Source organism: Camelus ferus, chromosome 12, assembly GCF_009834535.1.
Source record: "Camelus ferus isolate YT-003-E chromosome 12, BCGSAC_Cfer_1.0, whole genome shotgun sequence".
NCBI classification, from domain to species: Eukaryota; Metazoa; Chordata; class Mammalia; order Artiodactyla; family Camelidae; genus Camelus; species Camelus ferus.
The window spans coordinates 49,044,522-49,065,529 of record NC_045707.1 but is presented as its reverse complement, the minus strand read 5'-3'; the positions used below and the strand labels follow the sequence as shown (position 1 = coordinate 49,065,529).

Below are 21,008 nucleotides of genomic sequence, written 5' to 3'. Positions count from 1 at the left end.
ACCTTATGGTCATGGTAACTGTCTGGTTTTTATATTTCAATGTGGATCTTTTCCGGACTTCCAAACTGTGTCCCTCCTTCTCTCTTTGCCATTTCATGTAACTGCCTACAGCATTTCAGCTATTCATTATTTATTTTTTTGTAGGACCTGACTCTCTTTTTTCCTTTACTTTTGAAATCTTTAATGTTTTCTTTCTGGGATGTTGGCCTGAATAAATTTTGCCACAACAAAACACCACCCTTAACCTGATTATTTTCTTCTTGGGCAAAAATTAATGTTTCTTTAGTTTATTGACTTAGCACCTGAACTGATTAGCCCTTACTCCAACAAAACAAGATAAACAAGATGAAGACCAGGAGTTCATTCTCTGTTCAGGCCAATTGGGGTTGCACTGAAAACACATTTTTCTTTCATGGTCACAGATGTGCCCCTAACCCTGACCATCTGGTTAGCAAATGAGCAGAAGGGGCAGGATTGTATTATACAACCCAGTCCCAGCACTAAGCATTCTGTGCCACTAAACTCAGCATCATCATATTTAAAGACTAGAGCACAGCTAAGCAGATGTCTTGGGTGTGATCCAGGAACACTACCAATGGTGGGGAGAGTGAGAAAAATGAAAGCCTTACACAAAAGTGAAACTCAACAGAGACCCTGAGTATACTGGTTTAGATGTACCTGTTATTACAAATTATTTTAAAAGGCTAAGCAATTTTTAACTTTAATGATTCTTCATTTGATCCTCTGCAAGAGGTTCAAGTGAACATCTACTTGAAATTTTTATCCTCAAGCCAATTTTACATTGTAAAATATTATATATACATTATATAAAGAGAGAGAGAAAGAGAGAGAGAGAGAGTTTTAGTTTCAAAATGGTATACTCTTCTTTGCCAGGTCATGATTTATTTGATTTGGATGATTTTAAATAAAATTTTCATTGAATTGAGAATTTGAATTACAGCCATGAAGGGAGATTTTGGCAAGCAGTTTAAAGGATCTCCAACCTCTCATTGCCTTCTGAATTCTAATTAGGCAAATATAAATTGGTTCTGTGTCAGAGCAAGCTGCCCAAAAGACAAAGCTGCACTATTAAAATCAAAAGGCACAAACGTCAGCAGAATGCTGAGACATTGGGGTTTCCAATGAGAAAAAAAACTTTATTAAAAGAATGGTGCTTTTCTCAGAATTCTGTTTTTCTCTCCTGTCAGAGAAAATGATGAAAATCTCTGTTTTTATCGAAGGGAGAAAAAGTTGTTCACAGATGAATAGCACTTATATATTTGACACTTTATCTTCCAGGCACAGTTTGATCTAGTTACCGTTTTATTGTCTTTGTAATACTAATGAGATTTGTCTTTATAGAGGAAAGTCATCTTTGTTCATAAAAATAAAGAAATGCTTCATTTATCAAAGTATTTGCTCCAGATGCTTTTTTTTCAGTTTTTCATAAAAGTAATGTTACTGTTAATATTCAACAATTAAACCAACAGTGACCTTTTGGGTGTGACATTCCAAGTCTTTATTTGTTCACTCTAATTTCACATTTCATGAGCCAGCAATGTACTTTAATGATTAGTAGATTTATTTATATAATGTAAATATTATAGCAGACAAGAAGGAATAATTTAAAAGAATTGTTTATGAAGGTTTTTCAAATTAAATGAGTGCCAAGCAGTTAATGTGATCCTTGATTTTGCTTTTCTTTATAAAAGTTGCAGGAGAAAAATCATCTCTTTTGGGAGTCATTATGAGTCATATTTCTCATCTCTGTTAGTCCTGGGACAGCTGTTGGGAGCAGAGGCTCTCAAAAGGGAGCATAATGCTGTGTTTGCTTGAGGCAGGGACTGTTTTATTTCATCTTTGTATATTTTGTGTCTGGTAAATAGGAGGTTTTCATAATAGTTGTTCAATAGTTTGGAAGTATCCTTTTCAGATATGTTTGTATTGAGGTACTATTCTATTGAATTAGATTATTCTTTCATTTCACTATTAGCCTGTTTATCTTTGCAGCCCCACCTCCATGGAGGTATGAGTGAGGCCACCAATCATGACTTCAGTTCATAAAACATTGTTAATCTAACCCAATGTCTAATCTAATGCTAAAATTCATAGATATGTCTTCAATTAAAAATACAGAATATTAACCGTCCAGTCATTCACCCTAAAAATAAACCATATGTCTCAAATGCCTAGTACATCATATAAAAAATTCCAAATGATAAGTAATTGGGAAAGATGTATATATTAAATTTTATTTTATGATCAAGACAAATAATTAAAGGAATTTTTTCATAGTTTTGGCTCCAATATCTAGAAAAAACTATAATCCTTAAAAATATTAAGAGCATTATAATTATTTTAGCTGAATCCTTCTGCTACATTTTGTTCCAACTTCTAAATCAGTTTTGTATTTAGAATGACTTCAAAAATATTTTGAAATATTCTTTTATCCTTTTGTATAACATAATTTTATTAGACACAATTTATATAAAAGGATTCTGTAACATATCTCAAATCCTATTGGCAATAAAGATGGTATAAATATTCGTATAGAATTTATGAATTTTCCTTTTTGCTATCTGTACATAGTACAGTGTCTAGCACATAAGTGTTCAATAAATGGTTTATAGTAGAACTGAACTAACTCAGGAATTCTGTTTCTGAAAATAGAAGGGCAGTTGAAGTGTTAGAAATACTTGTTTGTAGACTACAACGAGTAAAGGGCCACAGTCCATAAACTCTTGCATTAAGGTATGATGCAGTGGTAAAAAAAGGACATGTAGGAGTAATGTCATTAGTATGAGCATCTCATTTTGAACTGAGATGAGGGAAATAATGTGTTAAGGCAGTCATATCTTGCTTCAGAAGCAAAGGAAGGTTGAAATTTAAAAGCCCATATTTGGAGGATAAAAGTAAGTGAATTAATTCATGAATTCTAAAGGAGTAAATTAGTTAAGCATTGCTATACATTAAGATATTCTGGTAAAATTTTTGACCTTGAGTTCTTTCATATGCTGGATGATGATGTATTGTTTATTGACAATAGTTTAATTTAGAGTCATAAATGCTGACTGTATCAGGCATGATTCACTAATAAAATCAAGTTAGAGAAAAAGAGGATCTTCCAGCTTTAATGATACCATGTCTCAGGATCTATCCATGGGTCATGGAAGTTTCCAAGCCAGTATAAGATTTCATTGTGTAACTTTTTCTAATGTTTAACTTTTCTATTACTGGTGTTTTCAGAAGAAAATTATCTAAACTGAAAATACATTGCCTTTTATAGTATACTTAAATATTAAGTAATTAAATAATAAATAATTATTAGAATCAAATTATTTGCTTCATTTAGCCCTCATAGCAACCATATGAAATTTTCGTATCCATTTTGCAGATGTGGAAATTGAAGCTTAGTGTGAATAAGTAAACTACCAGATGTTATGGGGCTAGAAAGTATCGGAACCAGGATGTAAACCAAGTCTTAAAAATCCAAAGGCCATGCAACTTAGTAGTATGTCAGTTTCTGCTACTTAAAAGTTTGCAGATACAGAATATCCTCATAGGCTTGAGGATTCTGCTTGAGTAACCTTGTATGGCTGCCATTAATTCAACATTTTCTAATGTTAAAAGCAATAATTGGCTTGAATCATTTTGTATTTACTATTTTCTAAAATATTGATTGATCAGAATATGCTGGTCACTCTGTCAGGCATTGGGGATAGAGGAGAAATTAAGCACACAAAAATACCTGCCTCACAAAGTGTGCATTTTTCTGAGGGAAGACAGACAATAAATATTAAATAAAAGAAATGCATTGAATGTAAAATGGTGATAAGTGATAGTGGGAAAAAAAAATAAAGCAGAGCATAGGGAGAAGATGAGGAGATCCATGAACTTACTTATAGGGTTACAACTTAAAAGAGGGTAGTCAGTGAAGACCTCCTTAAGAAGGTGTAGTTAATCCAAGAATTGATTAGGGTGATCAAGTAGAACAGAGCAAGCCTTGACATTATCTGGGAAGAGAGAAATCCAGGAAGCAGCAGTCTACATAGCCTGAGCTGCATAGTACCTGCTGTGTTCAAGGACCAGTAAAGAAGTCAGTGTGCCGGGGCAGACTGAGCAAGGTGAGAGTAGTAGGACAGAGAAGAAATAGGACCAGATTGGGTGGGGATCTTGAGGCCACCATGAAGATTTACATGTATTCGGAATATGATGGGAGCCATTGATGGACTCTGAGTAGAGGATTAAAGTGATGTGGAATATTTGGGGAAAAAACTGGTTGCACTGTCAGAAACAGATTGTAAGGGTCCAGGATAAGAACAGCGAGTCAGTTAGGAGGCTATTACAACAATCTAAGCAAGAGAAGCCTGTGACCATATATGATGGTGTGACTGTGAAGGAAGAGTGAGTGAAATTCTGAATAATGTGAGTATAGAAAGGAAATACTATAGATAGAACTTAGCCCTAGAGTTCTAATTTTAGAAGTCAAGGAAATTAGGTAACAAAGGAAGGTGAAAAGGAGCTACAAGAGAGGTGAGAGGAAAAGCAGGAAGAGTATGGTATATTGAAAGCCAAGAAAGCCATGTTTCAAGAAAGTCAGTCATCAACTGTGTTAGGTGCCACTGGTTGTTAAATGTGATCAAGGTTAGCAACTGCACACTGGATTCAAAATTTGAGGGTCCCTGGAAATCTCAACAAGTAAGTTTCATTTGAGTGGTGGTTTCCAAGCTTGATAGGAAGGCCTTTAAATACTGCGAGATATCCATTTCTTTATTTAATGAAATAAGAATGTGACTTGTTACCACAGACACATTGTGTGTTGTGTTTTTATTTGCTTCAAGGAAGAGTTTTTTGTTGTTGTTGTTGTTGTTGTTTTTAGTTAGGTAGTAACTTTAAAATCTTCCTGGGTTACATTTTGGAGCACACTATTAGTTTGATGTACCTGTCAAAATAGCAATTACTAGATTTAAAAATTGTACAGAAAGAACAATACAACTTCGATCATTGTATAGATTTTTTCATTTTTAACTTGAAAATCTGGTTTTATAGTTTGCTTACATCTATAAACATAAAGAGTTTATATCTAGTATGTTTTACCATATTTATTTAAAATTATAACTAAAGAATATTACATCAATATGAATAAGGAGTATCTGAGAATTGTTTTTCATGGGAAGTAAGAGTAGGGCATTGCTCAATAATGATGAATTCTGTACCATACTATATTGTCTCCCAGCAGGTACCAATCAAGGTTGGAAGGAAAGGAAACTATTATTGATGCCACTGTAAAACTTCACAGGCCAAGTAATAAGTTAATATAAATTTTTAGAACATAGCCTGACCATACAACAAATGTCATATGTTTGCTATTATTATTACTGAGAATTTTGGACATATTGATGATTTAGAGGACTGCAAAAATTATTTTACTTTTAATTACTTAATAACATAATCCTAGCCCCATCCTAAACTTTTACTTCTTCTTATCTTTTTATAAGCAAAGTAAAATGATTAGATCTTGGAGTCAGATTGTGGGGTATAACAGATCTTGAACTCACTTTGCAAAAATTATATATTTGTGTGCTAAGCTTAGAACTCTTGACATCTTAATTTTGATATTAACTTTTGACTACTCAGGTTAATGAATTTTCATGACTACCTTAGTTCTGCTTCATACTTCATGCCATTGTATGAAGAAATCATTTTGTGCATCTTAAACTGAGAAAAGTTGGCATCTGTTAGTAAGATATATGTAGATATTATGTATAATATGTATGTTAGATTTATATAAACTACATATATATCACATAACATATAATACATATATAATGTGTATATTTATGCACATATGCATAATGCATTGTGTGTGTGTATATATATATATATATATATATATATATATATATATATATACATACAATGAGTGTGTTGTGAGAGGAAATGATTTTGAGTAAGAATATATTGTGTGTTTATATATATTTATAGCCCATACATAGGTACTTTTATATAAAGTATTTAGCTTTTAGTATTATATGAAGTGCAATTGTTACCCCAAAAGAGTTAGGCCTCAGTTCTGTTTTTTTTTAATTGAAGTATATAGGCAGTTAAAATGTGTCAGTTTCTGGTGTACAACATAATGCCTCAATTCTTGTCTTGCCCAAAAGAGAAGATTTTAGACAGGAGACAAAGCATTGTGTAGCAAAAGATTTTAAAGATCTTATTAGCTAAGCAAAAGTGCACCTGTAAGAGTAGAAGGCGGGCTGATCAAAGAGAGGATGGCAGCCCAAGTCTTTCTTGGTCTCCTGTCTCATACCCTTGCTTAGAGGGGTCTCTTGATTGACGGCTCTTGCCCCTGGAGTGCTTAGTCATGCCCATCCCCTTCTGTGCATGTCCTTACCCATGATACACACAGGGCCTAAGCCACAGTGCTAATTATATTACAATGAGCATTGGGTCATATCCAGTTAGATCCTTGTCGATACCGCACAGTCGTGGCCATTTGGTCCCAAATGGTTTCATGCTGGCACTCATTTAGAGGAAGTAAAGCCCCTTAGGCTGAAAGCAGGCATGTCACCATCTCTCGCCCATCCTCCCTCTTCTCCACCGTATCTGCCTCGTTATTCCACCTATCTAACTGCCTAACAATCTTTTAATGTAATTCCTCTGTGCAGGTAAATGGTAAATTAAAAAATGTATAATTTAAAAAAAATGTATTATCTGAGGTCCCTTTAATAGGGATTCTATTAATGATACCTGATTTTTGCCACAATGATATGATTTACTTAGTATATAAGGTGAAGTAGTTTAGATAATATAAAGTGCGTTTTCAGTCCTGAGTCTCAGTATTTACATGAGATTCCATTTCTCTCTCTACAGCCAGGCTTTCCTAATTCTACCTTTAAGGTCTTTTATTTGCATATTTAGGATAGTGTAGATTGAGGTCTTTGAAACAATTTCCGCTTCAATTGTGTCTCTGCATTCTCTGTATTTCATGGACTGCTTGAGGCCAATTCTATGTGAAAGATTCCCAACTGTTATTACCTTCTTGGAAGAAACAAGGTGGGGGGGAATTTCTTAAATTAATTTTTTTAGATCATACTTAGTACAGATTTTCTTTCTTTTCATATTCTCTTCTGCTTTTTGGTATTACTGAGTTTCTTTAAACAAGGCTTTGAGCTATATTCATTGCTAGTGACTCACTACCAAAAGACTTTTTGTTAAAGGATTTCATTTTGGTTCAAGGAAAAGGAAACTGATTTTTCTCTTTTGAAGTGTCATATCACTGGAAAACCAACAAATGCAGGTTTTAAACTTTAAGAAAAAATTTTAAGTAAGAAAACAAAATTTGCATGAAGAACTTGTTTTGTTTGAAGAGTTTTCAGCTTCCAAGTTACCCTGCTTTTAGATAAGAATGTATTTCCTTTCCAATGCTTTCCTATTCAGTCTTTGAGATTTTCCCTGTACAAACTTGTTTTTATAAAAATTGAGTTATTTTAATATATAATTCCTTCAAATTAAATATTAAACAGTCCAAATTTCCATTCTGTTTTTTTTTTTAAATATTTCAATTTCAAAACATATTCTCATGCAACACAACTGGATATTTTTCTTTTGGATATCTCATATTTAAAAAAAAATCAAACTGGCACATATACTCATATTTTTAACCTATTTTACGTTCAGTTCCATTTGGTCTTGTCCTTTAAGCCAAGCTCTGACAGAAGCACGGGGTAGTTCTTGTCTCACATGCTTTGTACACGTGGACTGCCTTATTCTTGTAAATATAGCAGAAATGTGCAGTCAGTGTTTTAGCCCTTCAGGCACACATCAGGCACCGATTGTTTACAGAAGTGAACTGGGTAGCAAGAATTTAAACTGCCTTGGAATCATTAGGTGATTAGCTTTCCCTTGGATTCCATGTTACCCTGAACAGGCCTTCTGCAGGGCCCATTATATTCTTCTTCCCCTGGTACTGATCAAGGAAAACAAAAATAGAAACATCATTGAGTGCAATGTTGATTTTGAGACAGGCATTGTTTGAAAAGAGAATGCTAGGAAACCGTTAAAAAGTACAAACGTTTATCCAGGCGTAATAGACAATGCCAATTGTTTTGCCACAAAGTCCTGAGCTTTTAAGAACCTCTTTTTTCAGTGAATAAAATCTCAAGAGAAATTGCTGAGATTATTTCTCTAAATGATAAGCACATGGATGTAAAGCAGTAAAATCACTTTTTCACGTGAAAAATGTTGACGGTGTCTAAGTGATGGCATATTACTGGTTTTATGAAACAAATAAAACTGCATGTGAATAAAGGCTGATTTATGTAAGATTTTTAACAGTAAGCATCTACTATCAATATAAAAAATGAATAGGCCCCTGTAACCAGTCAAAACTAGAAATAGGATCAACACTCAATGAAAAAAAAACTAATAAATATGATGTGGACATTTATCACGTATTGCAGTACTCTCTGAATATATGCTGTGCTGATTATTAGATAGAAAATATGAAAAGAGAAATTTCAACTACTTACTGCAATGTTAGGCTAGTATTTGGAGGTTTGGGGCTTGAATAATAAAGCTTATATAACAATACCATTAAATGGGATTTTTTTTCCCTTTGGTAAAATGGGTGTTCAAACAAGAACATCAATAGTTTTTGTTTTTCAAGAGTAGCCCATATAAAAGTAGTACTTATATCAATGTCACTTTTAATATAGCTTCTTCCCAGTGTTATCCTTACAAACAAGAAAAATGTTCTTCAGCCACCTCAATCTGGAAAAATATACACAGAGAAATATACATTTGTTGTTCAAGAAACGAGAGTGTGCTGCTTATTATCTGTTTCTTAGAGTGGAACAGTCAGAGTCAGTGGTTGTTAAGATGAAATGTCATTTATGCAAATGCTACAGGTCACAGAAAGTCCTCAGGAAAGGGTCTTTTACAGGACCTATATGTCATTTCAGTATTTAAAATTTTAGAAAGCAGTAAAAGTCTTATTTCTAAATGAAGTAAATGATCATTCTGGATATTACATGTAATTCTACCAGCAGTCTAGTAGAGAATGAGAACAAATGGGCTAAGCAGAATAGTCTAATGGATTTTAGACAAAAAAGTGTTTTTGTTATGATTGTGTTTGTAGTTATATTATTGTCATTTTTGTTGAGAACGCAGTCAAATGACAGCTCTAAGAAGATTCTACTTTGGGACCAAATTTCAAATTATGACAATATTTAATTCAGTGATACCTGAGCACATCACATCCATATCTTCATGTGTCTTTCCCGGGGTAAAAACTAGTTCCCCTTACCTTTTGCATTTTTCAAAAATGTACTTCAATGCCTGTGAGTTTCAGCCAAAAGTCATAGTCTGCCCAGTTTGTTAATTGCCAGGTTAACGGAGAGTTCCAAAAGTCTGTTCCTGGAATAGGAACTTGCACTTAATTAACTAATCTGTATTTTGTCTATTTTCTGCAAGAGCAATAGGATGAGATTTTGCAGATGTTTCCTATTCTATCAGGTGCTGGTAATATACAAAGTAGCATTTTTGAGGTCTATCAGAATGTCGTGGAAAATAGCTAAGAATTGGGACCAAAGTAGATATTACTGCCTGACCAGCTGCTTCCCTTTTTCAGTTGCTGCCTCCCAATCACCCAAGTAATAATAAAAAAAAAATAACCAAAACTATGTGTATTGTTGGGGAGGAATAAATTTTCCTCTATCCTACTAGGTTCTTCTGGCTGATCTAAGAATTAAATTAACATGAGACAGATTAACAGGAGAAAATCAAAGTTTAACATCATGTATACATGAGAGAGACCCAGGAAAATGAATAACTGACCAAGACTGCTGAAACCCTTACCTTAAGTACCATCTTCAGCTAAAGACGTAAGAGGGTGTTTTGAGTTGTGGTCTGGGGCTTCACGAGGAAGGAAAACAACTCACATGAAGATGGAAAAGCAAATGTTCAGCAAACAATGTTTGCTGGGCCATGCCGAGACAATGGGGCAGGGAGTGGGATTTTACCAGACAGGCTTTGCTTGGTGCCTCCCTGTCTACCACACCTAGTGCAAGCTCTAGTTGTCTATGGTGATGCTCCCTTCCTGGAACAGTTCCATATTCTTTAGGCAGCTAGGGGGAAACTCAAAGGATTTTCCTGAGTCTTTGGGGCCTTAAAAATAATCAACCTAAATTAGTCCTCATGCCAAAGAGATACCTTAGGGTAGCAAGTTTTGCTCCCCTACAGTATAAAATTAGGAAACTGTGATAAATCTTATGGTATAAGGGCTTTGAGAAATCCTAATGATTCTGAAGACCCCCTTATTTCTAGCTTGGGTAAAACAGCAGGAACCAGGAGACGAGTAAACAACCATCATTTCAACCCAGGCAACTCTACTACCCTCTTTTACACCTCAGGCTGCTTCAAATGCTTGCTTAATTTTGAAGTGAGAGAGAGAGAGAGAAAGTGAAAGAGTGAGAATGAGAGAGAGAGAGAGAAAGAGAAAGAGAAAGAAAGGGGCTATATGGAAAAAACCAATTATCTAAAATATGCTCTTAAAGGATTTTGTTAACTAATATTATTGAAGTTTAAAGTAGTTGGCATTCTTGGATATAAAATCCAGTTTGTGTAATTTTTTACACCTTTGATCTTTGTGCTTGTCCAAGAGCCACATCTTACCATCTGAAAAAAATTTTTAAAGAGTCCATTTACAGTGAATCCTTGGATGATAAATGAAGTCTAATCTCAAGGGCTACTGCAAACCCCAGTCAGTGAAAGAATCAGTCATTGTGTACCTTAGAGCGAAAGTGAGTCCACTAGTGCTTTTAAACTAACATTATTTTGAAACACATTAATGAAATTTTCTATTTTTTTCTATTATTCTGTTTTTCTGTAATTCTATTTAAAGAAATTATACAGAAAAAATCTGAATTGGAAAAAATCATAAAACTGAATCATCAAACAAATATTACTATATGAAGATACTGATAATAAAGTCCCTAAAAGCAAAAATATATTCTAAATACAATAAGAGGAACAGAAACTTGTTTACTAGTCACCTATTTTTAAAATTTTTAATATCTACTTATCAAGAAATAATTTCTATCCATACTTGAAAGAATTTTCCTGTCTTGAACTTTAGAAAATTTATCTTTCCAAAATCAGGAATAGGGAAGAAAGAAACCCTCAGTAGACTTTTTTCTGCCTATTAATTTATCAAAACATGCCAACGGAAGCACCCAGACCCTTTCTTTTCTGCTGGCCATCCGGTTCCAGTCTAGCAGATGTCTTTACTACTTATAAAGGTGGTAATTCCAGGAAGGAAGAAAACTTCCCTCTACCTTTCTAAATTCCTTTAGCTAGTCCAGGAATTAAGTTAACATGAGACAGATTAACAGGAGAAAATCAAATTTAATTTTGTATGTACGAGAACTTCACATACATGAAAGAGTCAGAGACCCCACAAATATGAGAGGTTCAAAGACAGAAAGGAAGGTAGAATGAGGTCTATATACCCATCCTGAGCTAAGGAATGAGATAGGGGGCCTGGGGCCTCGAAGGACACAAGGGTCATTCTCAGGACAATAAGAAATGAAGATGTTTGGTAATTTGACATTTGTCCTGCCATATAGATGGGGCCACTTAGATAAATTTATTTTTCTGGGAAAATTCCCAATTTAAATTCTTCTGGGTAGTTAAGGGTGTGTGTGTGTTGAGGGGCAGTATTTTCTCCTGATCTCACAGGGGCTCCATTGCTTTTAGCTCAAAATGATCCACATGCTCAAGCGGCACATCTTCTGGGGGCCTGCTCTGAATCCCTACGTGCTTACAGGAAATCTGGAAGGCACAGAAATAAAGAGTAAAGTTAAAACCCACAAATTACAGCACTTGCCAATATTTTGGTTTATTTCCTTTTTCTGAGTCATTTTATTATACATACGTGTTGAGACACATGTATGGATATAAATTTAACTTGATTTTGGAGTTAATCACTCCTTAATGAAGACACATGGAACAAACCTATTAATCTGAAAATGCTTGTCAGCAATATTACTATTTTGAACAGTTTCATATCTCAAAACATTAAGGATTCATTCCCAAGAGTACTTCTCAAAGCAGAAATACTTTAAGAAAGGAGATCATGATTACACATAAATTCATCAATGCCCACATGCTATAGCCTTTATGAACAAGAAAGAGAGGGCTTAGGCATAAGAGATTTGCAAAGTGATGGAAAATTGGTACCTACATTTTATTTCCTTCAGATTCTGACTTATGCGTGAACTTAGCTCATGTCTGTCAGAGTTGTTGCTACTGCTTTAATACTGCAGTGGACTTTTTTTACTTCCTGATCATTAGAGTGTTCATCAGAATGCTTGACCCAATTATAAAGGTTGTCATATCTTGTGGAGAGTTAGTGTTACCTGAAAACTGGGTTAGCCTCTTGGTGTGTGTTGAGCCAAAAGACACAACCAGAATAGGAGAAGGAAGGATTTATTACTTGCAGCAAGTAAGGAGAACACTGAGGATCTTTTCCAAAGTAATATCTATCTGAACAATAAAATTGAGGAAATTTTAAGCTAAGGTTGCATACATATTCATGAAGAATTCAGCATAGAATTGGAGCAAAGGTCAGTAGAGTCCAAACTTTAGTTGATTGAAGTCTTGAGGGTCAGAAAAGGTAAACATCTTCATTTTTTAGGCTCCAGTTGATCTGGTGGTTGAACATTCCAGGGGGTGGTTTAAATCCTGTGGAACAGTTCAAGAAAGTGCTTCTGGCTTTTCTCAGGTTAAAAAGCCATATTTGGTTGCCCCCCCCCCCCCGGGGATCTCTCTACCCTAAATGCTTACATTAGGGTAGACATTAAAATCTTCATAGAACATTTAGGCATCACTTAGAGTTGAGTCTAGAACCCAAGTATCCCAACACTAAAATGTGTACACTTTTCACTTTTTTGTATTACCTCTTTTATAGGAAGAAGCAGTCTCCCAATAGAAAGCACATCTGCTAATGTGCTAAACCAAATAAAATTAATTTAACATAAAGTCACTTCAAAAGGCACATTCCTTGAGCTTGTGAATTTCACCAAGAGAAGGAAAATTATATAATTTTCTAACTACCTTTACAATAGACTTCAAATATGTTAGAGCCATAGATATTTCAAGACATGTTATATGGCCATGGAACACAAAACAGCATTTCCTTATTTTTATTTAGTTTATATTACTAGCGATACTGAATAGTGAGAATTGTCAGAGGAAGATTTAAATTTGTCTCCTGTGTACCAAACCAAAAAGAAAGATGCTTTTGCAAGACAATTTCTCTCGAAAAATTGCTATGCACAGGTGGTTTTTCTGATTCTTTTCTGATTAGCCTGATAAATCCTGTTTGACAGTTTTCTGTTCTTAAACTAAATTAGAAATGTTGATTCCTGAAGAGGAGCAGAATATGCCTCCTCAAAATATGCTTCTTTACCATAAGAGTTATTTTGAAGTGTTTTTTTTTTTGAACAGGAGATAAGAAAACTGAATAGAAGTTACTTTTTGTAGGAAACTTTTACATTTGTAAGAAAAATCTCCATTTGTAAGTGTGTCTCCCTGTCTGTACCAGGAAGAGAAGGAAGACTAATTCTCTAGGAAACTCAATGAAGAAGGCTTGGATTTTAAAAAAAGAAAGAAAGAAAGAAAGAAAGAAATGAAACAACCAAATAAATAAATAAACAGAAACACTTGACCCTGGATGTCTATTAAATTAATGGCATGACCATGAAGAAGATTACTTTGACTTTAAAACAGTACATTAACTGCACATCCTAAGAGGGATATAATATAAAAACAAAAAAAATCACAACAACAACTTAAACTGCATTGAGAAATCTTTACAAAATATGTTATAGTTTGGCTGACTTAAAATAGATTAGATTTAAATTGGGTATTTCTATAACCATAGCCATTTTAAATATTTCATTTTGAGACAATTTTATATTTACAGAGAGTTGCAAAAATAGTACAGAGTTAAAATGATACAAATGCTATTTACAAATCAAAAACTGACTCAGACAATAGAAAACAAACTATGGTTACCAAAGGAGAAACAGCAGGGAGGGATAAATTAGGAGTTTGGGATTAACAGATACACATTACTATATATAAAATAGATAAACAACAAGGACCTACTGTATAGCACAGGGAACTGTATTCAATTTCTGGTAGTAACATATAATGGAAAAGAATCTGAAAAGCAAAAAATATGTATGTGTGTATATGTATAACTGAATTGCTTTGCTGTACACCTGAAATTAATGTTGCAAATCAACTACACTTCAATAAAATTTTTTTTTAATTTAAAAAAGTTTTTTAAATGCTTGGATTTAAATCTGCATGACCACCATACCCTTTTTTTTTTTTTTTTTTTTTTTTGTGCTCTGCCTGATAACCTCCTGTAACTGGCTCTCCCCATCCCCAACATCATTCTTTTATCTTTAGTTGAAGATGGTATTTAAGGCAGCGACTTGAGCCATTTCTAGTGGTTAGTCAGTTTTCCTGGTTATCTCCCATGTATACAGGAGGTATATGTGTTGTTAAACTTCTGTTTGTTTTTCTTCTATTAATCTGTCTTTTATTATAGGTTGTATTACTGAATTGGTGAGGTCCTAGCCCAGGCTGAGACACCCCTGTCCCAGCCAGGGAGGTTCTTTTTTGGACTGGATTCACCCAGACAATAATGAAACCAGTGCTGAGACTGGAACAGCACAGGCTTTAATCAATGGCCAAAAGAATGGAGAAAGGGGAACCTAGTTGGCAAATCAACTTCTTAATCCAAATCAGGTGGAGGCACCAAACATATAGGAGGGTCAAGGTAAAAGGGAGAGAATTGGAAAGAATGGAGGAATATTAATGAGTTATCTGGGAACATGGGGTGTGGTTAGGACCTGGAACTGATGCAACCCTCCTTTTCAGTCTTTGTATGGGCTTTTCTGGTTGTTGTCATGGTGATAATCAGCTGTCATGGCATAGGTGGGTGTGTCATTTTGCATGAATTACAGTGAGCTTATAATGAGGCTCAAAGTCTATTCAAAGTCAAATCCTCCTACATCTTGGGCCTAGTTGATTCTAACCAGTCGTTGGTTTTTCCTTTTCTTTTTTTCCTTTGCAGCTTCCTCTTGAAACTTAGATTAAGAGTAATTGGTTTCTATTCAAGGGAAGGGCAGGGGTATGATTCTGGGGCAACAGCCCTGGTAACAGTCGGTCTCAGCCAAGAACCTAAAAGGGTAGGAGGAAAATTATTTTTCCTCCCTCACAACCCTAATCCTTGGATTCTCCATGGTTTGATGCAAACACTTATAAGTCTCTTCAGGCCCTCTCACCCTGATTAGATAAGGGTCCCTTGAATTTTCAGAGAGTCAGAAGTCATGAGAAGGTGAGCTCATTATTCCTGTCTCTCTTTCAAGGCACATATTTTCATCAACACTCTCTCTCTTAATTATAATGGGAGTCCCCTTCTTTTTCCAGGATCATTCCATAAATATCATATTTTTCCTACTTTAATCTCTAGTTTTAGCTTTTTTGCCTTCACCTTAGATTGTCAAAATTCTCTTTTGGTTATAGATGCTTCATTCCTAGTATGTTATTTAAAGTTTCTCTTGCTCCTTACTCACCTACTAAGAAAGAGGGATTCTGGTGTGGACAAAACCAAACTGGAGTGTTTAGATATCTTAGCACTTGGTCTCTGGTGCTAGAATATCTTCTTACAAATGTAAGATTTAAAATTTTTGTTATTCCATGAAATTGATGTCTTTGGAGAGTGGTATGAAGGCATTGTTGCCCTTCCTCCTCCCATCTATTTCTCTCCTCTTCCTCTACCCTCTCCTTCCCCTCCGTATTTGCTGTTTCTCCTCTCCATTTACTTCTCCATCTTTTACATCTTCTCTCTGTTACTTGAAATCAGTCTTTTCTAGATCACCTTATCATCAATGTTTAACCCTACTTTCAACTGCTATAGTAAAACAGATCTTGTGTCTTTTTCTAATTGAAATTATACACTTGCCTTTAAAAACTTATCAAGTAGGATCAGGTGGACCTCTGGGGAAGTAGCTATGGATCTGATTTCTTGAGACTACAGGAGAAGAAAGCTATTATTCAACTCTCTTATTGTCACACCTATTTTCCATATGTGTTTAGAGCCAAGTCTTATTACTGAACTCAGGTTCTGCTACTTGCCACTCAAAAGCAATACTTGGGAGAGGTGATGTTGATAGAAAATAAAGATGCCTTTACTTAGAATGTTAGCAATCTGGGGAAATGGTGGACTCAGTGTCCCCAAAAACTATCTCAGAAGATTCTGCTCAGCTGCGAACTTTTTAAAGGAAAAAAGAAGTGATCTCAGTTGATCATTGAGATAAGGGGATCAGAGTCATCACCATCCCTCACTGCAGGCAGGCTTGATGTACAGGACTGTCAATTCCTTGTGAATTTTCCTTAGATGCTATCTTGTTCACAGTTTGTGAGATTACTGAAGGAGAACTAGGAAAGAGATCTGATCATTTGTGAATAATTTCTTACTCTCCATTTCTACTTCTTTGGTCTATGGAGAACACCAACAAGTTAGGCAGAGTATTATGTGATCAAAAGATTTGTAAAGCACAGGGGCACCAGATTTAAAAGTTAGTTACAATGTAGCTTTGTTAAAGTGACAAGGCAAAAGGGATTTCCTGCTGAGGGTGTTTCCTGCAGAGATCTGCTTACAGTCTGAGCTAGTAAGTTTGATTCTGTAACCTCCATCATTAACCACATGGCATACTCTTGGAGCACCTAATTAAGGATGTTGAGATTCTGGCCATCCTTATCTGTTTTCTTTTTCTTTCTTTCTTTCTTTCTTTTTTTTTTTTTAATTGAGCATCTTGCATGCTTTTCCATTTAAAATAAAAAAATATATCCAAGGAACTAGGTATTTGAGCCAGCAAAGTTACGCAGAAACCTCAATTAAAAAGCATTTGCACTTATTTTGGATACAAGTACCCTAAACTCAGAGCATGTCTTTAACATTGAGAAAAGATCCTGATCTCTAGAGACATTCTGATATTAACATGAATAAAATTTACTATGAAGTTAGTGGCCTGAATGACAGCTCCATGCTCTAGCAGGTTCCACTAATCCTGGAAAAAGTCATTGTCTCATTTAGGGAGAGAACAGTATTTGCATTGGCATAAAATATTGATCAGAAATTGATTTGGAGCCAAATTCTTAGCCAATAGATACACATATATTTGCTTTAAAAATACTCTATGCTTGTGTGGAAAGAAATCTGCAATAATGAATACATATTGAGTACTTACTGTGTGCTGGATGCAGCAAACATATGAGAAAAAAACATTTCCTTAATTTTACATTTAAATGAATTGACATACAACTGGTTAAGTGAGATTTGAACACAAGATGCCTAACTCCAAAATGGATACCCTAACTATTATAATATAGTGTATCCCTCAACAATTGAAAAACTAGATCCAGAATCCAGTTCTGATATCCTCTTTTATTAGCATTATACCTCCCTCCATAGAATGAAATCAATTCATAATTGATTAATCAGTTACAAAAATTTCTTTCCCTCTACACCAATTCCTTTTCAAGCCACCATCTTTTTTTATTCTATATTTTGAAATAAACCTTTTGAGAGAAGAACATATATTTCTGTATTCTTCATCAACATCTATTTACTACTAAAGCCTTTAAAACTTGAATTTCATCTTAACCACAATGCCAGACTATTATATTAAGGTTAATAGTATCCTTGATTTTTCTTTTCCATTTCTTCATTTGCCAGTATGACTGGAACATTTGGCTCTTTTGTCTGCACCCAGTTTCCCTCTCCTTTTGCTTTAAAACTGTCTTTTCATTAATTCCAACACTACTTCTCTTTACTCTGTGACTTTCTTCCTCAGAACTCTTTGTTGGTATCTCATCTTCAGGCTAGCTGTTAATGTTGCCATCTTTTAAATTAAAATGGTCTTTTAAAAAATCATTCCAACCTTTTCTATGATTTGAACCAAGTTGGTGATTACACATATTTATTTCCAGTCTAGATCTTTTTCTTGAGGACCTGAATCATATTTATAACCATCATGTTGGCATCTATACTTAGATATCCCATAAGTGCTTTAAAAATGAATGTATCCAAATTGCACTCATTATTTTCCCTGCCATACCCACTCCATGTATATGACATATTTTAGTAAATGGTGCTGCTAACTACACTGACTCCAAAATCAGAATCTTTAACTCCTCCTCCTCCCTCCTCTCCACACTGGTCTCATTGCATACTGTCAATACTACTTTAGGAGTATTTCGTTATTATCATTGTTTTTTTATCACCACTACCATGGATGGTCTTACATCTAAGTCAGTGTATTACTCTTAATTGTTCTCCCTCTCTTCTGTCAACTGCATCCTCATCCTCATTTTTATCTGTTGACCTTGATGTTGTCAGAATAGTAATTTTCAAAAACTGTCATTTTTTTTCCTGCAAATATCCTCATTACCTGTAAGGTAAAATCCAAGATCTTTATCAATATTAATGCTCAGATCACTTTTTCTGGTTAAGATTTCTCAAAACTTGGTGGAAATACTAGCATTTGGGTCCAGAAATGCTAATATCTCAGAAAAGAAAGGACTCAGGCCTAGGAGTCAAACTGACTTAAGACAAATTAATATGAGAAAAAAATACACATTTCACTTAATTATTTTTATATATAATTTCACTTAATTTTTTTATATGCACATAGGAGTTTTCAGAGGGGAAATAAAGACCCAAAGAAGCCATTAGGGCCAAATATTTGTATACCTTTTTACACAAAGAACAATAAATTACAGGGATGTAACAAGACAAAAGAGTGACCTTGAGTGACCTTGCGTGAGGGTCAGTAATTTGTGGGACAGTAACTTGGAAATATATTGTAGGGGCGGGTAGGGGAGAGTAATGGGAGGTCAGGGAGCCCTTTCTGCATTTGCTGTTTCTCATGCACTTTTCAGCTCAAAATAATCAACCTACCAAAGAAGTATATTTTGAATAGGATGGTCTAAATCCATCCACTTTAATTATTCAGGCAAAGTACATATGCATTGCCTCTACTATCAGTTCCTCTCAGATTGCATGGGATTTTTGTAAGACTTTGCAATTAAGCATGAAAATGCCTCTTAAAGAATAGCATATACAATTATCATTCCAGTATCCCTAGAGTGCTAGTTCCTGTGGCCTCTAGAGTGAGGCTGGCTGCCAGTCATCTACTAGGATCATAAAATTACATGATTGAATTAATTACTCTGAACCATTCAGAGGTTTGTTATTTATGACTGTTACTTGTCTACCCAGTTTAGAGCCTGTGTAGCAATCTTGCCTGAGGTGCAAATTCTTCATGAAAACCTCAGTGCAAACAATAGTCTATCAAGCCTTCTACCCCGAGACACCAACTTAAATCTTGACCTTCACCCTATTATCTTACCCCAAATCAAACTTCTGATTACAATAACCCACCAAAATTTACCTCCAGTTGCCTTTGCTATGAAGCATTTCTCTCGAACAGATTTATTAGATTCTTCTATTTCCTCAGCTTTCTGTTATTATGTCTATTATGGCAACTATGACTTTCTACTTTAATTAGCTGCTTACCTGTCTGTCTCCCAACCTAGATAGACTTTGAGTGCCTGAGAGATAAACTCTGTATCTTTTAATCTCTTCATTTTAGATTTCTTCATATCAGATAATCCCTGGGACACAGAAGATGCTTACTATTTGTTTCATAGGGGGAAAAGAAAGAGGATTAGATTGTTGAATACATGAATGAATAAAAGTGACCTTGTACAATATATTTACTATTATTCCACTTTGGAGCTAATCACATCTTCTGCTTTTAGATGGTTTTACAGTGTTTAAAGCTCTTTCAAAAGCACTTGGTATTCATAACCTCACTATGAAGCAGACAGAGCTGATATCATTTGTCTTATTTTAGAGATGAGGGCATAGGCTTTCAGAGCGAAAGAGGCTAGCCTGAGATGATATAAAACTAGACCAGAACCTAGATCTCCTGACTTCATGAATAACAAAATATAAAGTGACCTTATAGTTTATACTATTTATCATGTATGGATGGACAAGGAGATATTGAGAAGTCTACTATGAAATAAGGTGAACTATCCATCTTAAATTCACAGTAGAGAAGAAAGAAATGCAAAATAATATGGAATATATCCCTGAAGATAGGACTCAATTTGTAAATATGACAGCGAGCTTTCAAAAGAATAAATTTTAAACTTTTTGAACACTATTATCTGTGGGCAACATACCTTCAGAAAACCGTTTTAAGCTTCCATATTTGCTTCATCCTACACAATGATCTATTATTTTAGACGAATCCTTTTCAAAATGGAATAGAAGTAGTACATTAAATCTATAAAACATAATTAATAGTTATGTTCGTATCTCCAATTACATTAAACCTAATTTGGTTTGTGTCTGATAATCCTCCTTGAAACCACAAAATTTAAGAAGTGCCAGTTCCAGATCAATGTTGGAAGACCTAAGTTAGGATAAATCTATGCTAAACTGGAACTGAGAGTGCACAGAATGGACTTTAGGGAAGAGTGGATAGGCTTTAGGATACAAACAATTGACAGCTGTTGCTCTTGACTTATTTTTTTTAGCCTCATAATTTTAGTAGATCCAAATTTCTTAGATAAGCAAATTGCATTGAACATTGACTTCCAAGGACAGTGTAAAGGATCTTTAGAATATCAGTGATCTAGATCATCAGTGCTTCCAGCTGCATCATCGTACAGTGAGAAATAATGACAAATAAACTGCAGTAACACAAAGGCCAGGTGGGGGGTTATAAACTAAGACGTTTCTGGTGTTCTACAGCTTTCCCATTCATTTATTGTCTAATCCTACTTAATCTATTGTTTAACTGCTCATTCTGGGGCAGTCTTTTAATCAAAACATCAATGTGTGTCTCCCA

The 21,008-nt window shown here is 34.7% G+C and overlaps 1 long non-coding RNA gene across 2 annotated transcripts in view; it reads left to right on the top strand.

Moving 5' to 3' along the window:
- The window catches only part of LOC106729114, a 507,053-nt gene that overhangs the window by 96,725 nt on the left and 389,320 nt on the right, over nucleotides 1–21,008 (top strand). The window lies entirely within an intron of this gene.